Below are 25,854 nucleotides of genomic sequence, written 5' to 3'. Positions count from 1 at the left end.
TGATAATCGTCCAATTCAATTTTCAATATAAAATCGGCTATACGTGCTTATCTGCATATTGGAAACTTTCGAATTATTTACATAATCATAACAATTCGACGAAATAAAACAGACATTGGAAATCAATTTTGCATTCATGTTATTATTCATCGCACGTATAGAGCATTACTTTGATCACGAATTGCATTATTACGATATTATGATTTAATACAAAAATTATGCGGTTTAATCAAATTTGTATTCGGTTTCGATGTTCGTGTTTATCAAATATCAGTGGTTATTGATTTTTGTACACGTTTCAATGTGAATGTTCATGTAATTAAATTTCTGTTGCTTATTTGAATTATTACTATTAATTCACATATTAAAGTGATTAGACTTTTCTATAATTCGACTGTATTTACACTACAACTGACAAATTACAAAAATTCAATATCAAAACCATTATTAAATATTAGGGCAGCTTTCTTCTGCTAAGCTTCTTTTGAATTTTATTATATTATAATCTCGTAGGTTGAATGTTTCTGGAAATCTTCACAATCACAGAAATTTTCCGTAACATCATAACTTTAATCAATTGCTTGCAAACTAATAAGTTGTTGCAAATAATTTACCGTAACAACTGCTCATTCCGGTCTAAACAACAAATATTCTACTGTAATTTTTCTATCAGTCTTTACTTGTTTTTGCGTATTTTTTAAATTAATATATGCGGTTATTTAATTTTTATTGAAATTTCACACTGTATTTGAATACTCGAACTGTTTATTATAGGCAATTTTTTGCTCAGACCTGGACGCTCGTAATGAACCTATAACTATTGTTCCTTCTAAATTCTTTACATTATTGAAAGAGTACTCAAGATTTTACATTTTTCATGACAGAGTGATAGTGGCGTACCAGTTTTCAAAAGCAATGTTGTTTCGGGAATGAATAAGAGAACCTGCCCTTTCAATTTTACTTGCGATTTTTCTGAACACGTTATTAATGGTTATAAGATAAATCTGCACACTAAAATTGATCATTAAAGAACATTTATTACTAACATCTATTGAATAGAAACAAATTATTTTGCAAGGAAGAAGACATTCTCGAATAAAATAAAATTCTGTTACAACTGTTTGATCTCATAGAAGCTGTTTAAATATTCTGCATCCACGTGTTATTGGATTGCGTACGTAATCATAATAGAGAAGTAACAATTGAAAAGCTACACTCCTAGCCGCACAAAACACGATGGAACACAAATAGTATTCACATTTCCATCAGCGACTCCTCAAGTTGCTCCAATGTTTACATGACGACAGTATACCACGTACGTGTGCGCGCGCGATACTCGGCCAACAGCAGAGAGACAAGTACATTATCGCTTTTAGCAAAAAACGCTGACGAATGCACACGTGCACCATCGAATATACACTCGAGGCGCCTTCCTTACACGTGTGCGCTCGGCAAGTCTTTTTCCAAACTATCAGCCAAAGTATGTTATGATACGTGAAACTGTCCGGAATTATTTTCTTTTTGCAATAAAAAAAAAAAAGAAGATCAAAGACAAAGAGTAAATGGACAGCTACTTCGTGCACACAAATTCCTCGTGAGTTTACCTAGTCACTTATGCAGAGCGCGACACCTCGAAAAGGAAGAAAGAAGGTAGGAGGCTCATTTCCTCTTGGGAGAGGAAGAGAGGAATCATTGCTACGACGGCTAGGAGTCGAAGCACGCGCGCGCGCGCCACTCACTGCACTGCGCAAAGATATCCTAAAGGAGGAAAAAGCTATAGTGTATATATATATAATCCCTCCTGATTACCCAACTTTTTATCTAATTATGTTACGCTGTTAGCCATTTACAGAAAAGTCGCCAACTTGATACCTAAAGCACAAGACTCGACTCCGTAATTGCAGATTGCGATTAGCTTGACGATCGCTGGGACACGGATTTTTATTACAAATTGCTATAATCAACTTTTGTGATAAACATATCTATATAAATATTTAAAAACAATTTTATAAAAAGTTCTTTCGGAATCTAATACTTTCGTGTGATCAAATTGAATCTATAAAGTAGTTTATGATCGTACGCAAGTACGCACACAACGATTTGTGCAATCAATTGATATTACATAGATTATGAACAAATTATAAACAATTTGATCTATTTCCTAAGTCGAAAGTCTAAATGTAAAGAAAAAAACAAAAGTAATCCATCGTCTAACAAACAAAAGAAAGGTAGACACGCAGATCTCGAATGCTTATTATTTGCAGAAGAGCTAGAATAAATTGAATCCCGGGGCTTATCGGTAGACGGGCGTCGTCGTTGTCGAGGGCCCAGACATTAAGACGTCTGGGCTTCGACCTCGCGAGTTTCTCTCTCTTTTGCGTGCGCGACAAGTATATACTACACCCTCGTCGCGTCCCCAAAATTTCTACGTGACTCTACGTATCTTCTCTTTATTATTTTGTAATTGCGGCCGGGCGACGCGTCAGACTCTCTCTCTCTTTCTCTCCCTCTCTCTCTCTCTCTTTCTCTCTCTCTCTCTCTTTTGAGTTGCGATTAATTCATGAAGATGATGCCCCTTTCCTTGCTACTGTAGCTAATGCCTTTTCTCCGAAATGAACTTGCAGCTTGCACATCAATTTCTAAGATTTTTCAGGTGCTAGACAGGTGTTATGTTGGAATGTCAGCTTTTGAAAGATTTAAATAGAGGGGATAGGTATTTTTGAATCGCATTGCTTAAAATGGTGATGAGGTTCTTTTGTGGGGGGTTTGTAGGAAATTTTAGAGGATAAAGAATAGAAAGATATATCGACCGCGACCGTATTACATTACGTCTTTAGTCGTGTTTTTTTATTGAATAAGAGGAATATTTCTTATTGATAACTAAAAAATAAACGAATGAATTTCCTTTGACGAGTATACTATAATTTGAAATTGTGATTCTTTTCAAATTTCAGGAATATATTTGAATACCTTTGTTTTGTGTCGTATTTCATGCACGAAATTATATGAGCCTTACAAGTTTATGAATTAAAAATCAACAATATGTGTACGTGCACTCTATATTAACAAAATTTTATTTGCATGCATTATATTTTGGATTTGTTGTTCAAAAAATGAAGATTAGAATATTAATACCTTTTTATTGTTGCTCATTAATTTCCTATATAAACATACACTTATGAGTACGATGACCTTACGAATGTTGACAACAGTTTCGTTTATATAATAAAGATCTGGTATTCTGATCATGGCTTCCTAACAGATCTACAGATATTTATTGATTTCTATAACCATGTACTTGATCAAAAATGGATCTCTACATTGTCACTCTGAATAATACATTCATTACTTACACAACTAAGTAAAGCATATGGTTCAACTATGCTATCCAAATGTTTATCACGAATAAGACATTTTTCACAACTTTCAAAAACTTTCTTCAAAACTCGCTTTTCTTGAATGTCTAGAGGGTTGAAAGACTTTGTCATATGACAATTGCTTTATCGATGACATTTTCTGACCATTAAAATAAAATAAATTTAATAGTTTAGATAATTGTTAAGAATCCACGATATTAAAATATATTTTGATTAGAGTAATATCGCTGACTTTAAATTTTTACGATGAAGAATTCTATTAATGTCCACTGACTAGAATTTATAATGAAGCTAAGATAGATCTTTATATTCTATCGCTAATCAATTTAATAATAAGTCTACAGATTTTGTTAAGTTGAAAAAATAACTATATTTTTTCATTGACTGTCCAAATAAAATATTAAATTTAATTTTTCATTTATTTCAATAAACATCTCTACTCTTTACAAATGTCATTTACTGCTTACCGTATAAATGAGAACAAAAATACAACTCTTATGGATAAATAATTTCATTATTTACGATGCTTTAGCTTTTCGAATTGAAAATATATTTAATAACGAGGATACGCGTTGATTTAAAACGTTGATTACGCTGGATCGTAAGATATAATGCACGGATATATCGATAGTTTAATTTGCAAGCAATTACCTACGAATAAATTGAATCTATCCGAGTAAAAGTTAAATCTTCGAATTTCTTTGTTTGAAAAGTCAGTAAAATGTAATGGTATTCAAGAAAAAGTACTACTATCAACCTCCCACGGGTATATAAATTGCGATCTTCAAAATGAATAAAACTGCATCTATTTCATCAGATCAAAGAATCGTTCCTGAAATCTCTCTGCCAGGGCCGCAAACAGTATGCACGAAACTCGCAAAGATAGTCAATTGGTATGCAAGGAGACCAGCCATTCATCTGGCGATCTCCGGCAGCTCCCCGGATATAAATTAGCTTTTGTTTAGCATTCAATGCTACGCCTCCCTACGGAAAAGGAAAAGGAACGCGAACGCGCTGGGCAATTAATGCAAAAGCCTTGCGAGCCAATTAAACATTAGCGATTTTGCCAAAGAGGGAACCGAACGAAACGAAAATCGGCCGCGCCGCACGAGTTTTGGAAGTATAATGATGCGGAGGCTTCGATCGATATTCGTACCCCAGTGTAAGATGCTTCTACTTCTTAAAACTTTCGATTGTTATGAATTATCGAAAGTTTCGAGAAGCCTAAGGTTGGCTGATTTTTTGCTCTTCAAAACATCGAGTAAATTGGACTCTCCAAATGTTTGCAATGAGCGCGTCCTTTTTGTAAAATACTGTTCTATATCGTGGATGGAGAGAAAGTAGGTCTTTGTACTGCGAGAGTGTATAGATTTTCCAAGCGACCCGCTATACTGCGTAGATTGTGCCCTTTAAAGTAAGGGGTGGCTCTACCTTAAAACGCCCAGCTACAGTTGGACCGCGATATGCTCGACGGGCAATCATACATCCCCTTCAAGTGTCTTATCCGCATATTTTCTGCTTTTTTCGGCTAAAGCTGATTAATTGCCATAGCGCTATCCAAAAAAATTTGACAAATTACGATAAATCAATTGCACAAAACAAAGGCACTGAAAGAAAGTGTTTGATTGATGTTCGTTTACTTGTTCTATGTTAAACATCAATTGATAATTATTTAAGTAATAAATGTTTGTGGACATTTATCATCCCGTCGTATATCAAAGAAAAAAGACAAAAAATCACTTGTCGCTACATCACCAATTGGCGTTAGTAGACAAAACGAGAAGCCCGCGAGCGTTCACCAAACAACAAGGACGAAGTTCAGCATTTGCATCTACGTAAACTGCAGCATCACATCGTCTGGCTCGGCGTTGAACTTTCTCCGATATACACAGGCAGGCAGGCAGGCACACAACACAACAGCAGCAGTAGCAGCAGCACAACAAGTGGGAGAGGCGTCGTTTGAGCTTTTGCGCGAAAGCTTCTCCCCTCTTTCATACCACCCCACGTGCGTTTCGCTCGCTCAGTCTGTCTCTCTCTAAACAAGCCCCTGTGCTGTCTGTATATATTGCTCTCTCCCCACTACTGCTGCTGAGTCCTGTTGCTTCGCTGTTTATGGCGCAACTCGTATACACGTGCTCGCGCCAGCTAAGGGAGGGCGTCCTACAGGTGATATGCGGTGATAGGAGAGCTAGAGCAATTTATTTCTTTTCCATTCGATTTTTCGTTGTGCGGATTGTTGTTGCTGAGAGTCACTTCGATGGAAATAAGTAGAGTGTAAGATTAATAGTTTTTTATAATAATGGAAAAATGTAAAACAAGATTGCAATGATTTTTGTGCTTGTTTACGTAACTTCTTTAGCAGAAAGCTTGCGAAGAGCTTACAGATAAGTTGATCAATTGCGACAGGTTCCGTTGGTTTTACCAGCTTCTCCTAACGTTTTTAACTAATCTTTTATATCAGTAATTGTTTTTTGTATAATGGAAAAAGGTAGTTTAGCTTACTCATGATAAATATTGTCCAAAAGCATCTGAAGATTATCATACCAATTTTAAAGAAAACGCTATAGCAGTAAAATAAAAAAAGATTTTTATCGCCAAGAATTCGATTTCATCTAGATAGATACCTCCTCACAAAAGTGCTTCGAATTTTTACCTCGTCATTCCATCAGCAGCGGCAGCAGCGAAATTCCATCTTTCTTACACAACCATCGACAAAAATTCCTTCAGAGAGAGAGAGAGAGAGAGAGAGAGAGAGAGAGAGAGAGAAAATCGCGTACATAATTTGCGCAGACTGGGCACACGTCCAATACACAAAGCTCCAAACGGATTGTTTACCCGCGTGTCGAGCATAAATTCCAGTAAGGTAAGGCGCAGCCAAGTATTATTATGATCACTCGCGAGCGCCAAGTTACACATGCGAGCGCAAAGTGCAAATATTACAATGCGCTAGCGAGCGAGCATCTTATCGATGCCGGGGATAATTAGGAGTGCGAGCGAAGCTTCCTCTCCTGCGCGGAAAAGCTTCCGGGTCAATACCAGACGCGCACTCTCAGCAGCAAGCTTCCCCGTAGCTATATACGCGTGCGTATATATGCGAGGTGGAAAGCTTATATTGACTGCTACGATGTCGGCACTCTACGGCCACGTTGAATTTTTCAATCTTTTTTCAAGAATCCACGTTGAAATCTTTCAATTTACATTACGTTTATGGTGCACGTTTCGCCAGAGCCGCACGCAATGTTACTCCGAGTGCTCGCTGCAACTAGTATTTAATCGTATCTGCAGAACACTTTGTTTATTGCAATACTCGCTTTCCTGTACAAAAACAATCCATTTTGCAATTTATATCGTTCGGTTTCATAAAGCCAACGCTGCACGATTCCACGCAAGCTCGCATATAAATGTTCGAAGCAGTATGCACATCCATCTTCCTCTCAACAAGGAAAGAAGAGTCAAGATAACTGGGCATGTATATAGCATTGCGCAGCAAAAAACGAACACCTGATATATCCTCTCACTCGACGCTCGAAATGCAGCAGAAATAATATCCTTAGGAGACTTCAAGTCGCAGGGCATATCCGCGCCAGGACAAAGTCTCTCTTTCTCTCCCACTCGGCGCGTGCATTTATAAAGGCCACTAAAAATCCTTGACGAGCGCCATAAATTCCCTTTCACGATGTAAGATCCTATTCCATGACGTCCGTGCAGCAGCCCACAGCCTGGGCAAGATCGAGAGAGAGAGAGAGAGAGAGAGAGAGCGAGAGAGAGTGGAAGGGAGATGCTTTTTGATCACGTGACGTGGGTTGGTCCTGTACGATGCTGCTGTAAGAGGAGGAGGAGGAGGAGGAGGAGGAGGAGGAGGAGGAAGACTTTCTCTCTCTCCTTACAACTATCCCCACCCCGTTCTTTCTCCTACTATTACCCCACTATCCCCGACATACCTGAGTATCTGTGTGAGAGAAAGAGGAGCTTTTAGTGCTGCGCATTACCGACACTCGCCAAAGCGAAATTCCAGGCTTGCAAATACCTCTCTTTGTGTTTTTCTTCGGCTGCGCGGTTTCGCAGTGCTTTCACCCGCGTGATCTGCGCGGACAGAGCTCCAGTTTTTATTCAGATAATTAGAGCGATACTTCGCGTCGCTTCTGTTATTTTGATTTTCAGCTGAATTTCCCCGGGAAAGGAATACTCGGGAAGCGCAAGAAGCGAGCACGCTAAAAACGCAATTGATCCTCGCAGCATACGGTAAAACTCCAACAGTACCGCCTCGCAACTCAGCCGCTCGGCATCCCTCCGCCACCGCTTGCGCGCAAAAACAGTGCGCCGTCGCTTTAACTAATGTACCAACAGTCACGTCTGCGCGAAGCGCATGAAAATGGAAGGGAAAAAAAAGAAAAGAAAAGTGAAGCGAATTTCGCTCCGCGCCACCGCCGCCGCTCCTTCTTCGAAGGCGGTACCGCTACGGTGGGCGTGTCGCTCTGGCTATGTCTGCCAGGTGCGAAGGTGAGTTCCGACTTCGCTCTCTTACTCCCCACTCCACCGTGCCCGCGCGAGAGAGAAAGAGAGTGTGTGTGTGGTGGCTGGCTGGCGCGCCACGCCTTTGGAAGACATTCCACGAGTTTGCGGGGGTGGCGTGTCAACGTCCTCTCGCGATTTTCATGCAACCAGAGAGTCTGCCATATATGGTTGTGTGTGTGCGGGCGCGCGTGTGTATGCGAGAGAGAGAGCGTCAGCCATCGTTGTCATTGGCAAGATGCTACTACTAGCTGCTGTTGCGTCGTCGTCTAGCGCCACCGAACTATATAGAGCTGTGGGCTTTATTGATTTTGTTGGTAATTAGCTTACGAGAGGAGAGAGAGAGTGAGAGAGAAAGAAGCAACTTTGTTGTGTTTGGACGATTCTTTCTGGAAAATGTAATTGGATGATATTCACTTGATAACTTGATGGTTTCGTAGTTTGTGTTTCTTCGCCTTCAATATGTACCTTTTCTTTCACATATAGGATTTCATAGCTTTCACAAAAATATGAATCATGCTATGTTCAAGTCAAACTAGGTCCAGAATATTTTTCAGAACTTTGTCCACTTGTAAAGAAATTGTTTTCTCAGTCTTAGTCTTCATTCTCTTATTTTATCAATGAAATCCTCCTCGTTATTATCTTTCGACTACCCGAAAAACTTTTTAATATCAAGCAATAACGTCACGTGAGTGACTCGTTGAAATAAAGTCTTTTTATATCCAAACATACACTTGAGTCAACAACGTCGATCAACCAAGTACAATACTTTACCTAATCTTCAATGACTATACACCTGGTTCTATTCTTACCATCCGGTGTGGAACATCTGACACACAAAATCTAAAAATATATCGATTGGAAACATTAATCAGCGAAAGCTTGCAAGTCCGACACATTCAATTCTCTGCGTATAGGGCGTTCGAACTTATACATATAGCTGCTTGGCAGTGGTAGCGGTTTGGCTATTACAGTGGTGCACGTCCTAAGCTATTACGACATCTGCGCGTAGGGGTGGTGTTAGCCGAGGTGATGTATTGAGATCCCATTGTATCCCGCGGAATCCCCCAAGATTGCCAGTCGCCCGCGCATAATACTACGCCCTTCTTCTTTTCCTTTCCCTTGCATTTCGCGCAGTCTTTTGTTTTGTATTTTTTTTGTTTGTTTTTATTTTTACTTTCACTCGCTGCTGCTGTTCTTTTATAATTTATTTTGGTGTTATACTATCCGTCGCGAGAGATTGCTTTCTTACACCCACGCCAGTGCCGGAAATTTGAAACTTGTCTTCATTGTTCTTTCTCTCTGTCTTCTTGCTTTGCCTACCTACTATGCATCGACACGTGGCGCTGACTCTCATACATGTTTGGCTGATGTGGAGTTATCGAGAATTACTGATAACTTACTTATTTGACGAAGGTATATTTGGATTTTACAAGAAGCATGGCTTTTCCTTGAACAGTCGAGAACTTCAAATGTGAATTTTTCTTGTTATTAAGAAAATTGATTTTGACGATTTTGTTGAAGCACTAATAGAATACATTTGCAAAATAAAGGAACTAAAGCTTTGTTATTCATAGAATCGAAAAATGAGACATCTTTTAAACCGATAAGTAGAAATAGAGAAAATTATAATTACTTAATAAATTTGTATAACGTTGATTTTGCACAATTTATCTGACGAAAATTAATCATTTTTGTTTGAACTCGCTACGATATCCTTTACTTGTTGAAATATGAATACTGGTAGCACATAAAATTCCATGGCTGAAACCATCGTCATACACTCTTCAGTATAAAAATAAGCGACAAAAAAAAGTTAGAGCGCGCAAAACATAAAAATCACCTACACGAGAGAGCAAAAAAATGATTGGCCTATATCTCTCTCGCTCATACTAAATCTTATCCCATGAAACTTTTAATAAAGTTTCCGATACAATCTCACGTGTCTCCACTAAAAAACCATCGCGGAAAAGAGAAGGGAAAGAAAATTTCACGCCGGATAACTCAGTGTATGCCGCTTCTTTTACTTTATTATCTTTTTATCCGCGCGCGCGTGTCCTTTACACTACTCGCCGCTTCTTTTTCTGCGAGCGTATGCAAATATTCTTCGCTGGCAAAGGGACGAAAAATATGCCGGTCCACACGTATATATATAGGAGGTGGCGGAGTAAAAATGGTATCGGCGTCTTCTGGCCACTGACTTTTATATGGGGAAAACTCGCAGGCTCGTCACAAGCTCTAGAATAACTGCCAATAACCGATCTGCGAGCCCTTCCCCACCCCCACTTTGGAGAAATATTTGCCTTGGGTTAACTGTAATTTCGATTATTTGTTTTTTTTTTCCTTCCTTACCAAGTTTCTTTTTTACGACGACAATAAAACTTATTTGATAGTTTTTGACGTCTGCATATGTAAAAATATGATAATTGAACTACGGTATGGTATACAACATTCTTATTCTATTATATGATCGTCTCTTTGTGAGTATTAATAGGTTATATTACTCAAATTTGACATAAATCAGGTGGAGTAATAGTATTATACTCATTGTAAGTTCCAATCGTTAAATTGATTGACATTGACTTGCTTAGAAAGCCGACGATGACCGTGTCATTTTTTTATTCACTGATAATTAATCTAACCTTAATGTTCGTGATCTTTCATTAAAAGACATTGTAATGAAAAAGTACGAGTTGGGGAGAGAGAAAGATTCACCCTCGAACAAAGTGTCTCTCGAGTAGTCGCTGAATAAACAAGAAACTCCGCAGAGTCGAACTCGTAATAAACGTCTGATCCGGCACCTTCGTCTTTTTTTCGCTCGGGCACACGCACCCCCTTCCCCTCCTGCACGGCATACACATAGAGAAGCAAAATTCAAAGCTTGCGCCACGCCAAGAGTTTGTTACCCTTCCTCTGTTTTTTTTTCTTCGCTGCCTTTTGTTCCAAGTTTTTTCATTGGGCTGTACGTGAGCGCTGCTCTGTCTTCGATGGGGAAAGCGTGTGCGTCTTGTTGCATTTTTAACTCTTTTTTTTGTTTCGAGGCTGTTTATCTTTCTACGTATGGCGCGCGCGTTCGCAACAAACTTGGCTTTTTCCATACTTACAAATGGAAACAATTATATCGAAATACTTTTTCACTCGCTCTGCATGCTTAATCGTCAATGTTCTTAACTGTAAAAACATGTTAATACTTTTCTACATAATCAAGGCAAAAATCTTATTTGTGCTGCTTTCCATTAAAAAAAATCCTATTCAAACGTTCTTTTCCTGTTTCAAGACTTATTTTTTTATTATTTTTTGTATTTCTAAATTTTTTTCTTCTTATCTTGAGGTTTTCTTTTCTATTTCTAGACGTTTCGCCACGCAGAAAAAGAAGCGGACGAATGTTTGAATCTAATACATGCAAACAAAAGCCGATATGGGAAGAGAGGATCGTCGTGTCGCAAATATTTGTTGCACGGCTCTCAACTGCCGTAACATTTATATGTATACGCACGACGCGCCGGTTATTTGTGCTTATTACACTCGACTGCACTGCAGGCTTGGCGAGTCGCCAATTAAAATGCTTCCCCTTCCTTCCCTCTTTCGATTTTCGATGACGGGCAGATAACTCTGTGCGTCGCTTGTTGCATATTAAATTCGATGACGGCGATGACACACGCGCTCGGTATTGTTTCCATTTGCCGTGGATTTTCGGGCTCGCTAATAATACTCGAATCTCCGTTGTTTTCAAATTGCCTCTTATTAAGTGACATTCAACCGTGCACGGGGCAATATTGATTCGTCGATTGAAAAGCATTCGCATATGTATCTTTTACTGTGTTTTCTTATCAGTTGAAATAGTAATAAACCATTTCTCGTGAAAAAAGAATTACTTGATCAATCGATATCATAACCCATCAATTACGTACGTTTTATATATACATATATACACCCTTACGAATAATCGAAAGTGCGTAGGAAAGCACGTGCATAGCGTTTGAAAAATTCAAGGACGCGCTTGCGAAAGAGGTGGCTATAAGAGCTCTGGAAAAAAGGAGACTCGCGCGCACACACGCCTGTAGAGGGTGAGGATCGGATATATAAAGTGAAAGATTCCGTGGTGGTCGGCTGCTTGACGGAGGCCGGCTTTCGCTACGTGCTCGGCATACTTCGACGCGAAGAAGGATGTCGGTGTGTGTGTGCGTGGTGCCATCGAGAATCAAAGTGGACTGGGACATTTCACGCCTTCTTTCTTTTTTTTTATATTTCAGTCCACGAGGGCAGCAACTGCGTACCGTGTTATTGATATAACTTTCTCGCGGAAGCTTTTAGTAATACTGAAAAAAGAATTAAAAATAATTCGACATTGCTAAACGAAGTAGTCCACAGAGGCTTTTCCCAGCCGAGAAGATCAAGATAAAACATCCACGAGAAAACTCTCATTAGGCTGAAAAAAAAGTTCATTAACTCCGTGGAGTTCAAGTCTTTCCAACTCCAAGTGCACTCAACTATAAGAAAACTAAACACAACTTTTCATATCGCTCATTTAATTTCGTACGGAAATTTCTTTTCTCCACAGCCACGGCTTGTATAACTGTCAAACAATTTCATTTTTTTTGCTAGGGCAGGCAAGCGTTTACAATTGGCACGTGAAATTTAAAGAAGTCACGAATCTATATAAAGACGCTTTCGCGAGAGAGGAGCCCTCATTCTTTTTTTCTTTCTAGCTGGGAAATTTACATTCCCTTTCTCTCTCGAACTGTCTGTTTATCCCGCTTCTTCTTTTTTTTTTCTTTTCTTTTTAAGGAACTTTATGCGAGCCCGCATCAAGACAGATTAATAGCGAAAAATCGCGAGAAAGAAAAATCAAGACAATTAAATAAAAAAAATCACCGATTGAGAGCAAAGAACTAAAAAATCAGGAGTACGTTGGTTATGTCCCTTATTTCGTGAATTAAGAGTCGCGCACCACCGCCACGAAACGAGCGGAAGGGATCAGCGAAGGTAATCCTCGATGCTTTCTCTCTCTCCTACCACCCTCAAAATCAGCGGATAATTGACGCAATTTTTTCCCAGACGTGGTTTTAGGAGGCACTTACCCCTCAGCACACTTGAAGGCGCCGCACGCTGTATCTTTTTTTGCGCTCTTGAGTGTCGGGGCTGCTATCTTCTCGTATTTATCCCTTAAACCTCTCGCTTCTCCAGGTTTCTTCCTTTTTAGTAAAGAGAGGCTCTTTGATCTCTCCGAAAAACAATAGTCACGAGAAAAAAAAAATTTGCATTCCTCGCACAGACGGAAAATACAGTTGTCAAAACGGTTTTAGATGCAACATCCGGCTGTACTTTTTCTTTCTCTTTCTCTCTCTCCAACCCTCGTCGCAATCATAGCCAGGAACTCCTGCCAAGCGAGAAACTTATTCTCTTCTTTTAATAAAGAAGAGCTGTGCGCTCCAGTGAGTGGCAAAGCAAAAAAAGAGAAAAAAGAAGGAGGCAAACTAAATAGAAACATCTTTACCGTCGACTTCAGCTTGCAAGCCGAGTGTGAATAATACTCTTCTCTCGTCCTTCATAAACTCCCACAGTGCATTATCATTCTTTCAACACTCGGAATATATACGTATATTTTCATCGAGACACGGACGCGCTACTGTATATATAAACCTTCGTTAATAATGGATTAATACAAAAGCTCGTGTGGCTAGAAATAGTTTTCCCCATCGTAAATTTCTGCAGATGTACAACCGCACGATATCTTATAATATTCATTATTATATAGCTGAAGGCGCATTGATCGCTTAGCGTCAATTATTCAACGATCCAACTCTGTCGCCGCGTCCTTACTGCAAAAGGTGTATTCATTAATGAGGCTTTGTAACGACAATCGCCAAGATTTGCCGTGCATTTTTTAAAATGCGCGCGAGGATGCTCGGCTCGCACAGGGGAAGCTCGGTAATTATTCGACGTAGGCTTGAAAAATTGCCACCTAATCCCGGGAAATCGATACACACCTTGCACGGCAGAGGAAGAAGACAGAAAAAAGAAGAAGAGGAGGAGTCGGTGTCGTCGTGGTCGATCTCTTTCGCGCGAAGGGAGAGATGCGCGAGGGAGTCGAAGAGTGCGCGTCATAGAATGAAGGAAATAACAAAGAGTATAATGTATCGATATCGTAATAAGGGAATAATTGGACGTGTTTTATGCCGCACTTGTCAGCCCATTATTCATACATTGGGCAATATATACCTTTTCTCTCCTTTTGCGAGACCTTGCACGTCGGATTTTCAAGCTATTCTCCAGAGAAATTGTATAAGAACAATGAAAGCTCTCTGTTCTCGTAGAATGTTACACTTATCAAAAAACAAATCGCAAGTACCATCTACGCGCAGCAAGAAGCAAACTATGGTCGAGCACTGGAATATGAGCCGCAGAGCTCAGGACATTATTCATAGTAAGTCCGGTGCCTTGCGAAGTATCTGCCTTATATCCGTCGATAGTACCACGCGAGGGGATGAACGATGAAAGCAGGGAGAAGTGAGAAAGCATCGCAGATGTTGCGATATATATACCTGCGATATGAGTGCAAGCTCAGCTCGAGCGCGATAAAAAAAAAAAGAAAGTTCGGCCTTTCAAATTCCTCGTCTTTTTATGTGCACCTTCCTTTGCCTCGCGCACACTTTTCATTCTGCGACGCTCAAGTGCTTCCATCGGAGCGAACGAATTTCCGATCGCTCATTTATAAAGCGGCATTAAACGGCAATTTTCGAGCAAAAGGAAAAAAAACAACGAGAGGCGAAAAGCCGTCGACAAACAAATGAATTTTCCAGCGATACATTATTCATCTCTCACACTTGAGACTCAAAAGTATCTTACTCAGTCAGCGCTATAAAAGCGCGAGGCGAGTAATCGCGCAGAGGGGTTGGAATGAATTTCGCGAGAGAGAGGTTTTGCCGCGCGATGAAGATCTTCCGCGGAGCTGCTATATTAGCTCGACTTAAGGCGTCCTCTCTCCCTGTCTCTCTTTCTCTCTCTTCTTTTTGCCATATGCAACTTTATTCAAATGCGCGTGGTTGATTGTGCGGGTGAGAGAAACGTTTGGAGGGTGGCTTTCGGCATCAAACGCGACTGAGAACCCTCTCCCTTTCTTCGACACCGCCAATTTTTATTCATTGACACTGTACAATCCCCCCCCTCTCCTTCATGACTCCTTCATCTGCGTGCCGCAGACTCTCGACCAGTGGAGCTGTGACTTTTGTTTTGGACGAAATTTCAGGTTTGCGTGGAATGATTTTAAATTTTGAATGACATTTCATTGGAAACATATCAGATGCTCGTCAGTTATTGAAAACGGTAGAAATATCTCAAAAGGAAATTGGTAATAATATAGAGCTTTGCCGTCACGTTCTATAATAATTTAGTAACTTGTGAGCATATATCGTATAAAATAATTGTCATTGGAAGCCAGCATGTCAGATTTATTGATAAATTTACTAAAATAAATCAGTAAAAATACACGTAATTATACCGAATAACAACCTTCTCCTGAGTTCTTCGCTATCAGCTCGTTTCTTATATACTTGCTTTGCCATAAATACAAACAAATCCCAGCCATTAAAGACACTACTATCGACAGCCGCCCCCTTCGTAATCTACTTCGGCATTAAACAAAAGACGAAAAAAACGAAGAACATCGCATCGACATTCAAGAGTTACACAAACCGATAACGCGATTTCCTTATTCCGACCTCATGCTATTTTACTTTTTCGAGAGGGCGATGCCGGGTAAGTGAGAGAGAGTGAGAGAGAGAGAGAGAGAGAGACCGAAAAGGAGACTTCATAAATCACGTAGCGTCGGGGATTTGGCGCGTCGATCCTTAAGCGGCCGCGAAAATTCTCGCCTTCGTGGTGGTCAGCGCCCGTTTTTCGAATGTACGTATGTGTATATGCTGAATGCTAAGCAGTTGGCAAATATCTCTGCGGCTGAAATATCTTTTTATTTTTTATTTTCAGAGGGATACGAGAAAATATACACTAATGCAGCTTTTATTACTACTTTTTTGTCAATGTATCACAACGAAAAATTTTTCTTATACGTTGTTGGGCTTCGTAAGAGCCTTTTTCAAACTCAAGAAAATTTTGCTCAGAGTAAGAAATTCACTTCTTTAATTGTTCGAATGACAGAACTTGTTTTCTCAACTTGGGTTGTTCTTTTGAGAATATTTTTTTGAAAAATTGAATAACATTTAAGAAAATCTTTAACTTTGTAGTCCTGCAACACATAAATTTTCGATAAATAATTGTTAACTTTGTTATAAAACAACAGACATCGAGCAAAACGATTAGTAAATCTTCGCGTACGCGATATTTTATTTACTTGACCGTGCGCGAGAAAAAAATGTTAGGCTGCTGCGCTGACCGTTTTTCCCACAGTAAATACGCAGAGTGATTTGCAACTTTCGAGTGGGGGAAAAATTCCGTAAGGGTGGATGTTCTTCTTCTCTGGCTCCCACTACGAAACATTTCCTCCCCTTACAAGGTCTGATTCACGATCGCGCGGTAAATTTTTACGAAATTTACAGCGGGTATACTTTCTGAATTGTGTATGTCCATTCTTATAGTCCTCGGAATTATTTGCTGCCTATTGCGCTTGAGTTTTGGGTCGTTATGAGGTAATTTATGTACGGGATGTTCAGAGTATATTCGAAATATATATGTACTTTTTTAATCAGATTTATTTTGAAAGTGCCAGTATCGTCTGATGTATAAAATTAACAATTGAATTCTCATCGACGTGAAATCTAGTTATTAAATTTCATCAGTAATTGATTGACGACGATGGCACTTCGAAAATTCGATCTGCATATACTTCGACATCTAAAACAAAAAATAACTAACATGCACATCAGAAGATTTTAACATACCCTCCTGACTACTTAATCAGGTAATGTAAAACATTAAAATGCTCGCGTGCACGGAGTTTGATGAACCGTCGTCGTTCGCTCGATATATAACCCGAGAAATCGTCTATAGAGACCTGTCTTAAATTAAAAATGATATCCTTGTAGTGCACAAGCTGTCAATCAATACATAACCTGCCAATTAAAACATTTATCAGAAAAAATGTTCAACTTAAATTTCCTTTCCTGCGGTATGAAAATACTAAGAACGGTGAAAACTCTGCATCGGTCATTCATCATAGCTTGGGATTTCGAACCCTCAGACGTTTATATAGAACTTCAATCCGCAAGAGTAGTAAATTCAGATGACCCCCGTAAAAAAAAAGAGAAGAGGAAGAAAATACGAAACGTAACAAATTTCACTGTGCTTGTCACTCCATAAATAATTGATATTCCATGGATCCGGTGAAGGGTCCAAAACCAGATTAGGGGTTTTATGCGGGTATGGCACTATAAAATGATATGGTTAAATATTTATCATGTATGGACAACGCAGCCGATTAAATCATCGTTACTTTTATGGCCCACTTTATTATATCGACTTTTTATTTCACTTTTGTGTGTTTTTAACGATTTAGAATATTCAATGGAATTATCAATACTTCAACTTTAGATTAACCAAAATTCTCGAATTAAACGTTGACCCAACCCAACCCTTGAACGCTCAAAGAAGGAACGTTTATCCGAAACGACGCCAGCCGTCATTGTTAGCAGTGTCCAGATTACCAACTTGCGTCAGAACGACGACATTTCGGTACCGATATGTGCTACTACATATATGCAATAATGAGCTAATGTCGAGATAATAGGATTAGGTAGCGCACGGAGTATAGAGAGAAGTTCCGAATCTCCTTGTAATTGGCGGCTGAAAAGGTGAACTCGGTTTCTGCTAACGCTACCCTTTCTCCTGCTGGCGGAGAAAAAGGCGCGCTTTATCGCTTTCGAACTTAAGAGGTTTATGTGTAAAGTAAAGCTCCTGACTGTATGGCTAAGGATGCGTGCCTTTCTTTTGCATTTTTGTATGGATATCAATTCATTATCCGATTCTCTAAGCTTAAATATCATTTTCTATGTTTCTTTATATGTGGTAATACAAAAAGTTTCAACATGGAAGCAATCCTATCGTCAATACTTTTCCTACTTTCAATTTATTTCTCTCGCTTTATCCAAATCTCATTCTTTTTCAGCAGCCTAGCCTTCAGAGAGTCAGAGATTTTTATTAAGATCGGGAGCAACCTTTTAGGCCATAAACGTGGCAAGTTGCTTCGAGAAAAAGCTGTAAATGTTCGAACGCTCTCTTCTTTTTTTCTTTCGTTTTCGCGGGCGAAGGGTATTTTCTTTCGTCTTCGGACGATGTCCACACCTCTGTTGTCAGCTTCGTATAAACGTGCATGAGCTCGTAACCATGCGAATGATCCGATTAGGAAGGCTAGGAGAAATAGAGTGAGTTGACATGAAAGTAGATGAAAGTATTCTTTATTGTATCTATAAATTGTATTTTAATAATTATTTATGCATAGAGCAGTTCTTCAGAGCTTTCTTTCGATGATTGTTTTATATAAATCTTAACGAATCAGTCAAACTTAATGAAAAATTAAGAAAAAAAGGGAGTATTTATATTCATAAACTTAACTTATGCCTGAAATTTAGATTATTAATTTCTTCAAATTTGTCAATAACTTGACTTGTAAAATTTTGCCACTGAGGTACTTTCAGTCACGAATCATCTAACAACTTTCCACAACGTAAAAAGCAACATCAACAGAAATATCCTAACATCCCTCTCTAAACAAAAACAACGACTGATCACCATCATCGTCACTAAAAAAAAAAAAAAAAAAACAGAAAAAAGAGAAGGGAAACAAACGTGCAAGATCGTATTAGGCAAGAACATCTTTGGCTATCGGCTACGCTGTCAACAACTACCCTCGTCCAAATCTTCAGAGGGGATGGGTGTGTGTGGCAATCCGGCCAAATCTCTTCCACTATAAACGGCTAAACAAAGAGCTAGCCATTCTTTATGCCGGCCAGCCGACCGACGCCCTCTGCTTATCGGCCGTTGTCCACCGGGCCAAGCGCATCATCCATCTAATTCGAAGGCGTTTCTTGGATTCGAGACTTTTTTCTGCGGCTTTTCTTCTTTGGCGACGATACAAAGCTTCCGCGATTTTTTATCTAGAGAGATATGGCTAATGGCTCGATTTGCTGCTTTTTCGTGTGTCTTGGTCTTTTCGTTGCTTAGCGTCATTTTTTCTTGAAATTTGATAATAATAATAATAATAATAATAATAATAATAATAATAACAATAATAATAATATGATAATGATGATTCCGATTCTGCGAGAAGATACACAATTCACAAAAAAGATAATCAACACGTCGAAGAAATTGAGTCATCAGAGTGTAATAAAAACTTCTAATATTAAATTCAATCAGTTTTAAACAAGAAGAAGAAGAAGAGAGTGGTGATGCTGTCGATACTCTCTCTTTTGTACAACATTTCGCATAGGGCCGCTGGTTTACTCCACCTTCCCTCTTAAAGAAAGAGAGAGAGAATACCCATAATAAAAGACACGCGCCGGATTAATGTCGCGAGAGAAGCGTCGTCGTCGCAAGCTCGAATCCAATCAACATTACGTGCCCTCGACAATAGCCAGCCAGCCAATCGTCCCTTTTTTCACAAGACGCCCGATTCGATATTATCAACACCGCCTGCGCACAGTGCGGACCCTCGATTAACTCGTCAGCTTCTCCTTTTTTCTCTTTTTTTCAAACCATATTTTTCTTGTATACCCTAATGCATCATTTGATTTTTTTTAAATTCGGTTCCTAGCTAATTATACATTATGTGATACTCTGCTGCAAGAAAAAATTTTTTTTCAATTTACTGCATACGTGAATCAATTTTTCTGAAATAAAAAAAAAATTTTCTTGAAATGAAAATTTTCCATTCTTGAAATAAGAAAAATTTTTTTAATTTAAGAACTTTCTATCTGATATTCTAATTATGCTAACGAGGAAAGAGAAAAACTTCACCCAACAAAACCGTTTCTAAAACCGAGTTAGCCTCTCTCTTTTAAGTTCAAACGTAAAACCTGCCAATGTTAACGACGACCAAAGACACCATTAACTTACTCTTTCTCTTTCTTTTCTTCTCTCATTTTTCTTGGCTTAACGCTTATACCTCGGAAGTGCTTATTTGTCGTCTTTTTGGACCGTTTTCATCTTATTGTCTCTGTCAAAATTATGATACAAAAATAATAATGGATTTCGTTGTATAATTAAATGTGACAGTAATACTGCAAACAGATGTATTCGTTGCATTTTTAAAACAAATTTGAAGGAAGAAAATTCTTAAAATAAACCATCTCTATCTGTATTACACGAAGTGAGAAAATTTTCTACATTTCAAGCAATACTTCAAGGCATTAACGATATTTCACGACATTAAAGATATATTTTTTTATACTGCAATAAAAACCAAATTTCATCAAATTTAAATTTACCTTCCACATTCACCGGCAGATATATATCGCGTCAAATAAAAATTGACCACAACCGAGAAAACCGCGCAGAGAGCGGAAAGCTGAAAAGCGCGCGTTGCACACAAAGGGCTGCAAGTGTTTTACGAGTACGGATAATACGATGAAAGATGCGAGAGGTAGGCAGTCATGTTTAAAGGGGAAGACTTTATATATATCCCCACGTTCTTTCTTCACAATATGTGTGGGTGCGCCTGTGTAATATATCAGAACGCCGTATTCTAATGTCCAGAGAGAGGTTAATTCGAAAAGTGCCGACGTTGCAGCGTCACGTGCCATAACGTAGCCGCAAGCCCCGTACGAAAGGCAAAATGTCATTCATGCACCATCTTTCCATCGTAGATTTTCTTATGCAGTCGTTGGATCGAGATGGATTATGCGAATATTATAGATGTTAAATTTTTAGTAAAGGATTAATAGTCATTTTAAGATTTTCATCGGATTTCTTCCATCATCGTTTTTGTGAAGTGAAAAGCGATAACACAAAAGGAAATCCCGTCACATCAAAGTTAAATAATATTGTCCAAGCATTCTTCCAATATTTTTTTAACATAATCTCAAGGTGCATTAAAAAAATGAAATCGTACGGTCATTAAGAATACTGAGCAGCGATAAAAACAAGATTCAGCAGTATGTCAATTGCGTCGACAAAATTCTTTATATTCCAACCCGAAACATGCATATCCCAGAGTCCAAGTTTGATTTGGGTCTAAGAGTCAGGACGAAGCTCGTGGTGCCTGATAATAACGACTGTACAAAGACGCCTGCACTCGTCACGTATGCACGACTTGCTGATACGTGCGGGATTTCGGCAGGAGGAGGGGGGATTATATAGCTGCGGGTCCGTCGCCACCGCTTCCCGAAGATAATTGGAAGAATATATACGGGACACGACAAGGGTATTATCCCACGCGCCGATTGTTCGCTTTGCTCATCATAGTTGGCTCGTCGCTCGTGTCAACTTTCCAATTGTTTTTCTCTTCATTATTCCAAACGATCAATATTTTTCGTGAGTCATACCTACCGCTCGTTGTACAAATAGTCTATGTTATATAAATAGTAAGAAAGTGTATATGCCGGAGAGCGGAAAAAGTTTAATCTAAAACGCACGAGCGCCGGTGTCGTCTGTCGCTGTTGCTTTGGTTAACGAAATCCGAATAAGCCGGCGATTTCCTCAAGTGCAATTGTGTATTCGATGAAAATCGCGTCAGCCTTTTTTTCTCTCCTTCTTGCCAAACAAAATGTCCACTTGATACGACTTGGAAACATTTTCCTGCGACGTTTTGATTCAAATGTTTGATAATCGGTATCGATCCAGGCCACGATCACTTTATATTCTATTGATTTCGCTTTATCTATCCTTGGCGATAGTTGCACACGGAGATGCTCGTTGCGACAGACCTTTCCCGATTATTCTTTGGACGAACGACAAGTTCGATCTTAATTTTTTTCACTGCGAGCGCAGGAATTAATGTAAAACACCTACAGCGCTTGCAAAAAAATCTCGAGTGTCTGCAGTGCTGGAAATAAAGAAGACGGGCCAAAAATGGCGTGTAACGCGTGAAAAAGAGCGTAAAGGCCAGAGAGCAGGAAGTAAACGAGAAGTTGCGGTGCGCAGGCCCTTCGTTTTTTTTTCTTTTCTTTCGGTGCTCTTCCTAGATGCTCGCCGCTGCCCTCGCGTAATTTAGTGCCGCCGAAAATTTGAGCTGGCGCCGCGCGCTTTTTTAAATAGTTTGCGTCCGCCAAGCGCTCTGGCTTCCCCTCTGCTTTGGCTTCATCTTTTTGCGTTTCTTCTCGCTTTTCGTGCTGCGCTATCGTGCACACCAACTGTTGCAATAATAAGCCGACGTGTACTTTACTTGCTTTTAATGCTCATTTTTTACGTTTCTTTTTCATCTTTTTCTCAGGTAGTTGAATGACAGTTAGATCATTTGAGAGTCATTTGGAGAAAAATGAAATGAAATGTCTGCTTAATAAGTATTTATTCGTAAATTAAAAAATGTTATTCGTTAGTAAAGTAGAAAGGAATTATCGATTATGCCAAACAATCGTCCAAATCTGTTTTTACAACAAATTAAAGAAAAAAACTAAAAGAATACAAGCGTCAACCCAGCATACAATACGTTTTCCAATTAATCTAAGAGTACCGAGAGTCTCATTAAAAAAGAATCCCTCGCGCAAGCCCCAAGTCCACAGAGAGAGAGAGAGAGAGAGAGAGAGTTGCTTGTCGTCGAGTACGCGCCTCGAAAATTACAAACGGTGGGGTTCGCCAGTTCCTCAGATAAAAAATTAGCCGCTGGGTAACTCACGCGTTTGCACCTTAAATCATATATTTATCGCGACATTAATTCAACCCTTTTAGTCATAGCGACCCGTTACCCCCCAAAAAAACTGGTCTCTCTCTCTCTCTTTCTCGCTAATTTCTCAGATTCGAATATTTTTACGCCTGTACAGGGGGCTTAAATCCTCTCGTTTATTATTTAGAGGGGTTCCACGCGCGCGCGCGAAGACAAGGAAACTCTCGCTGATATCATAAAGAGTGGAGAGAAAAAAAACCATAGAGCGTTTACCCTTTTCACGTGACACGCGGCATTATCTGTTCTTACTTTCTCCGCAGTGGTTCAAACCGAACGTAATCTTTTTTTTCTGGTTTCTCACTTTTTTCCACCCGCATACATACAAGCACACACGCTGATGAGGAGAGCAGGGGGGAAAAAAGGTTTCGGAACGCGTACGCGATTTATCTCGTTAGCGCACTATCGTTTTTCGACTGCCGCATAAGCAGTGTCTTACGGGCCTCCCTACCGTCGTTTTCGCACTCAGTAAATTAGACCCCACGGGGTTGGCCGACAAACTGCGTCGGCACTATACACGTACCGCGTATACACCAGTCTTTGCGTTTTTTCTCCCCCCTCTCTCGTGTTAAGTAGTATATGTGTGAATATTGGTTGTCGAGGAATATTGGAATTTCCGACTTTTATCGCTTGAAAAATCATGCGCTTAATAAACAATTTAGACATACTTACAGCAAAAATGCCTCGTTAGTTTGGCATTCATTGGAGAAAGCCAAAAGAAAAATTGACTACGAGTTTCGAAGGGGAATATAATTGTTACTTCCCCTTCACATATATCCACATATTCCGTTTGGATTCCGGCGTCAACGCCTCATTACAACTTAGGGGACCTATCAGCAGGGCGTCTTTTGTCCAGATTTATGCACATGTTGTCACATACAATGTATTATTCCCGTAACTAGTAAAACTGTAACTATGCCTCCCCGATGTAAATTGTTTGCGGGGTGAGCGAGATTTCTTTCTTCTCGCAGGCACATACGTAATCGTTGCAACGTAAAAGCTTCTTAACGCGCGATTAACCTTTGAGCTTGGCCAAAAATTGTTCCACTCGGTGAATCTCAATTATTTTTTTTTGTCAAACACGGGCTCGTTAGTGAAAAGTCCGTCCGTTTTCAAGGTTTCATTTTAGTTGGTTTCATTTATTTCTCGGTTGCCAGAGTCATTAGAGTGGATTAGATTAAATTTCACTTTATATTATATTTTTGAACACTTTTTATTATCACGTTAATCTCCCTCTATTATTCTCACAGTCCTATAATGTTCTAACGTTCAGAAATTTGATCAAAAAGAATACACATGGTATGAGGCCCGAAATTGATTCTCTGCATATTTATATCGAAGATTTGAGAAGTAGGAAACGAGTGAATGAGTTGGATTCGTGGCAGGCAAAGAGAGAGAGAGAGAGAGAGAGAGAGAGAGAGAGAGAGGGAGACGAGTTGCTGAGAATCGAGAGAAAGAGCGAAAGAGGGCTTCTTTGACGGGCCGGTTGTTTGTTTAATAAATACATATTTAGTACATATGTGCGAGGGCCGGCTGCGCCCATTTTTGCCGCGGCGGCGCGGTTTCTGTTCATGTTGTCATAGGACTACCCTCGCTTCTCTCTCTTTCTCTCTCTCTCTCTCTCTCTCTCTCTCTCTCTCTCTCTCTCTCACTGTAGCATATAATACGGAAAGACCTGAGAATATTGTTTGTCTGTGTGCACCTCTCGGCAAACGTTTCTCGAGGCCTCTTTATTTGCCGCTGATCTTCGTTCTCGACTGCTGCGAGATATTAAGAGAGAGAGAGAGAGAGAGAGAGAGAGAGAGAGAGAGAGAGAGAGAGAGAGAGAGAGAGAGAGAGAGAGAGAGAGAAAATTTAGAGTATACACGACTGACTGCGTGGTACTCTTTTTATTTTTTTGTGTTGCTTTCTTGGAAAGAATTTTTTAATGAATATTCAAGCAATTCTTGCGAAAAAAAATCATTTACATTTGCATACGTCTTGCAAAAGTATTAAAAATAAATGCTCAATACGTCTTTCGTAGAAATTTTGCAAATATGACATAAATTTAAAAATTATCGAGAGCCTGCTGTAATGAGTAAACGTTAGAATTTGATGGGGGCATGTTTTCGACTTTCTTCAACTCAAATTTTCCGTAGCCGAAGTAAACAACGTGAAAATAGATAATTGCTATAACGCAGCGATATATCGAGCAATTAGCCAAGTTATACTCCGAAGCTGCTCTATAACTGCGAGGCGCTCAAAATAATGCAACACACAGCATACCACCGCGCGCGGTACACAACGCTTCTCGCTGCTACTGCTGCGGTTATAAATAACCTGTTTCGTGAATAAACAGACGTATTCTACGTAGTACCCACATACATTAGAAGACAACACCCTTGTCAGGCCTTTGACTTGTGTGCGAGAGATAAAGAAAAATATATAGGTTGCACGCTTCGCGGCGTCAAGATTTTTTTTCTTTTTTCGACATTGATTTTTCGACTACTCGCGCGCGCGCGCCCGAGTGAAGCTGTTTCGATAAACAGCCGTTTCTCGGTATAAATGGCGCGCGAGAGATGCGCGTCTGCTTAATCTCAAAGTGGGGCATCAAGTGCGCCCGCGAAGCGTACGCGTGCGTTGTTGTAATTGAAAAGTCTACATTCTCAATTTTTCGATGCCATTTTTACCTCTAACATTCACAAACAAACGAGCCGGCGAATTGTTTTTTTGCTTTTATAAAGCTTCGGCAAATCGTGTTTAATGAGCCCTATTGTTCGCCGAGCGACAAACCCGTAGAGCCGCATATAACTTATTTTCAATATCGAGAGTGTGCCTCGCGCGCGTGTCCCCCTTTTCTATGCTAGGCCGCGTATGTGTAAACAACGAGTCTCTTTCCCGCACACATCTGCTGTCTTACAGTCGATCAGCTGTCCCCTTACACGAATCAACGAATGTACGAATGTACTAAGCATTGCCACGGAAAGTCTAATTGATAGCCCCGGCGATTACTCGTTCACCGTTGCTCCAAATTCGATTCCAAATCAACGTGCAACGCACACCCACCCATACGCGAGACCTTCAAGAGATTTCGAAGCAAGTGTATATGATGATGAAAGGGTGAACCCTCGCTCGCGACAATAGGATCAGCGTTCG

The 25,854-nt window shown here is 39.6% G+C and overlaps 1 protein-coding gene across 13 annotated transcripts in view; it reads left to right on the top strand.

The window, feature by feature from the left end:
* The window catches only part of LOC131669845 (forkhead box protein P1), a 203,407-nt gene that overhangs the window by 102,912 nt on the left and 74,641 nt on the right, over nt 1-25,854 (top strand). The window lies entirely within an intron of this gene.

This window comes from Phymastichus coffea, unplaced genomic scaffold (assembly GCF_024137745.1).
Source record: "Phymastichus coffea isolate CEN01 unplaced genomic scaffold, Cenicafe_Pcof_1.1 PCOF00097, whole genome shotgun sequence".
NCBI classification, from domain to species: domain Eukaryota; kingdom Metazoa; phylum Arthropoda; class Insecta; order Hymenoptera; family Eulophidae; genus Phymastichus; species Phymastichus coffea.
This window is presented reverse-complemented; position numbering and strand designations above follow the sequence as displayed.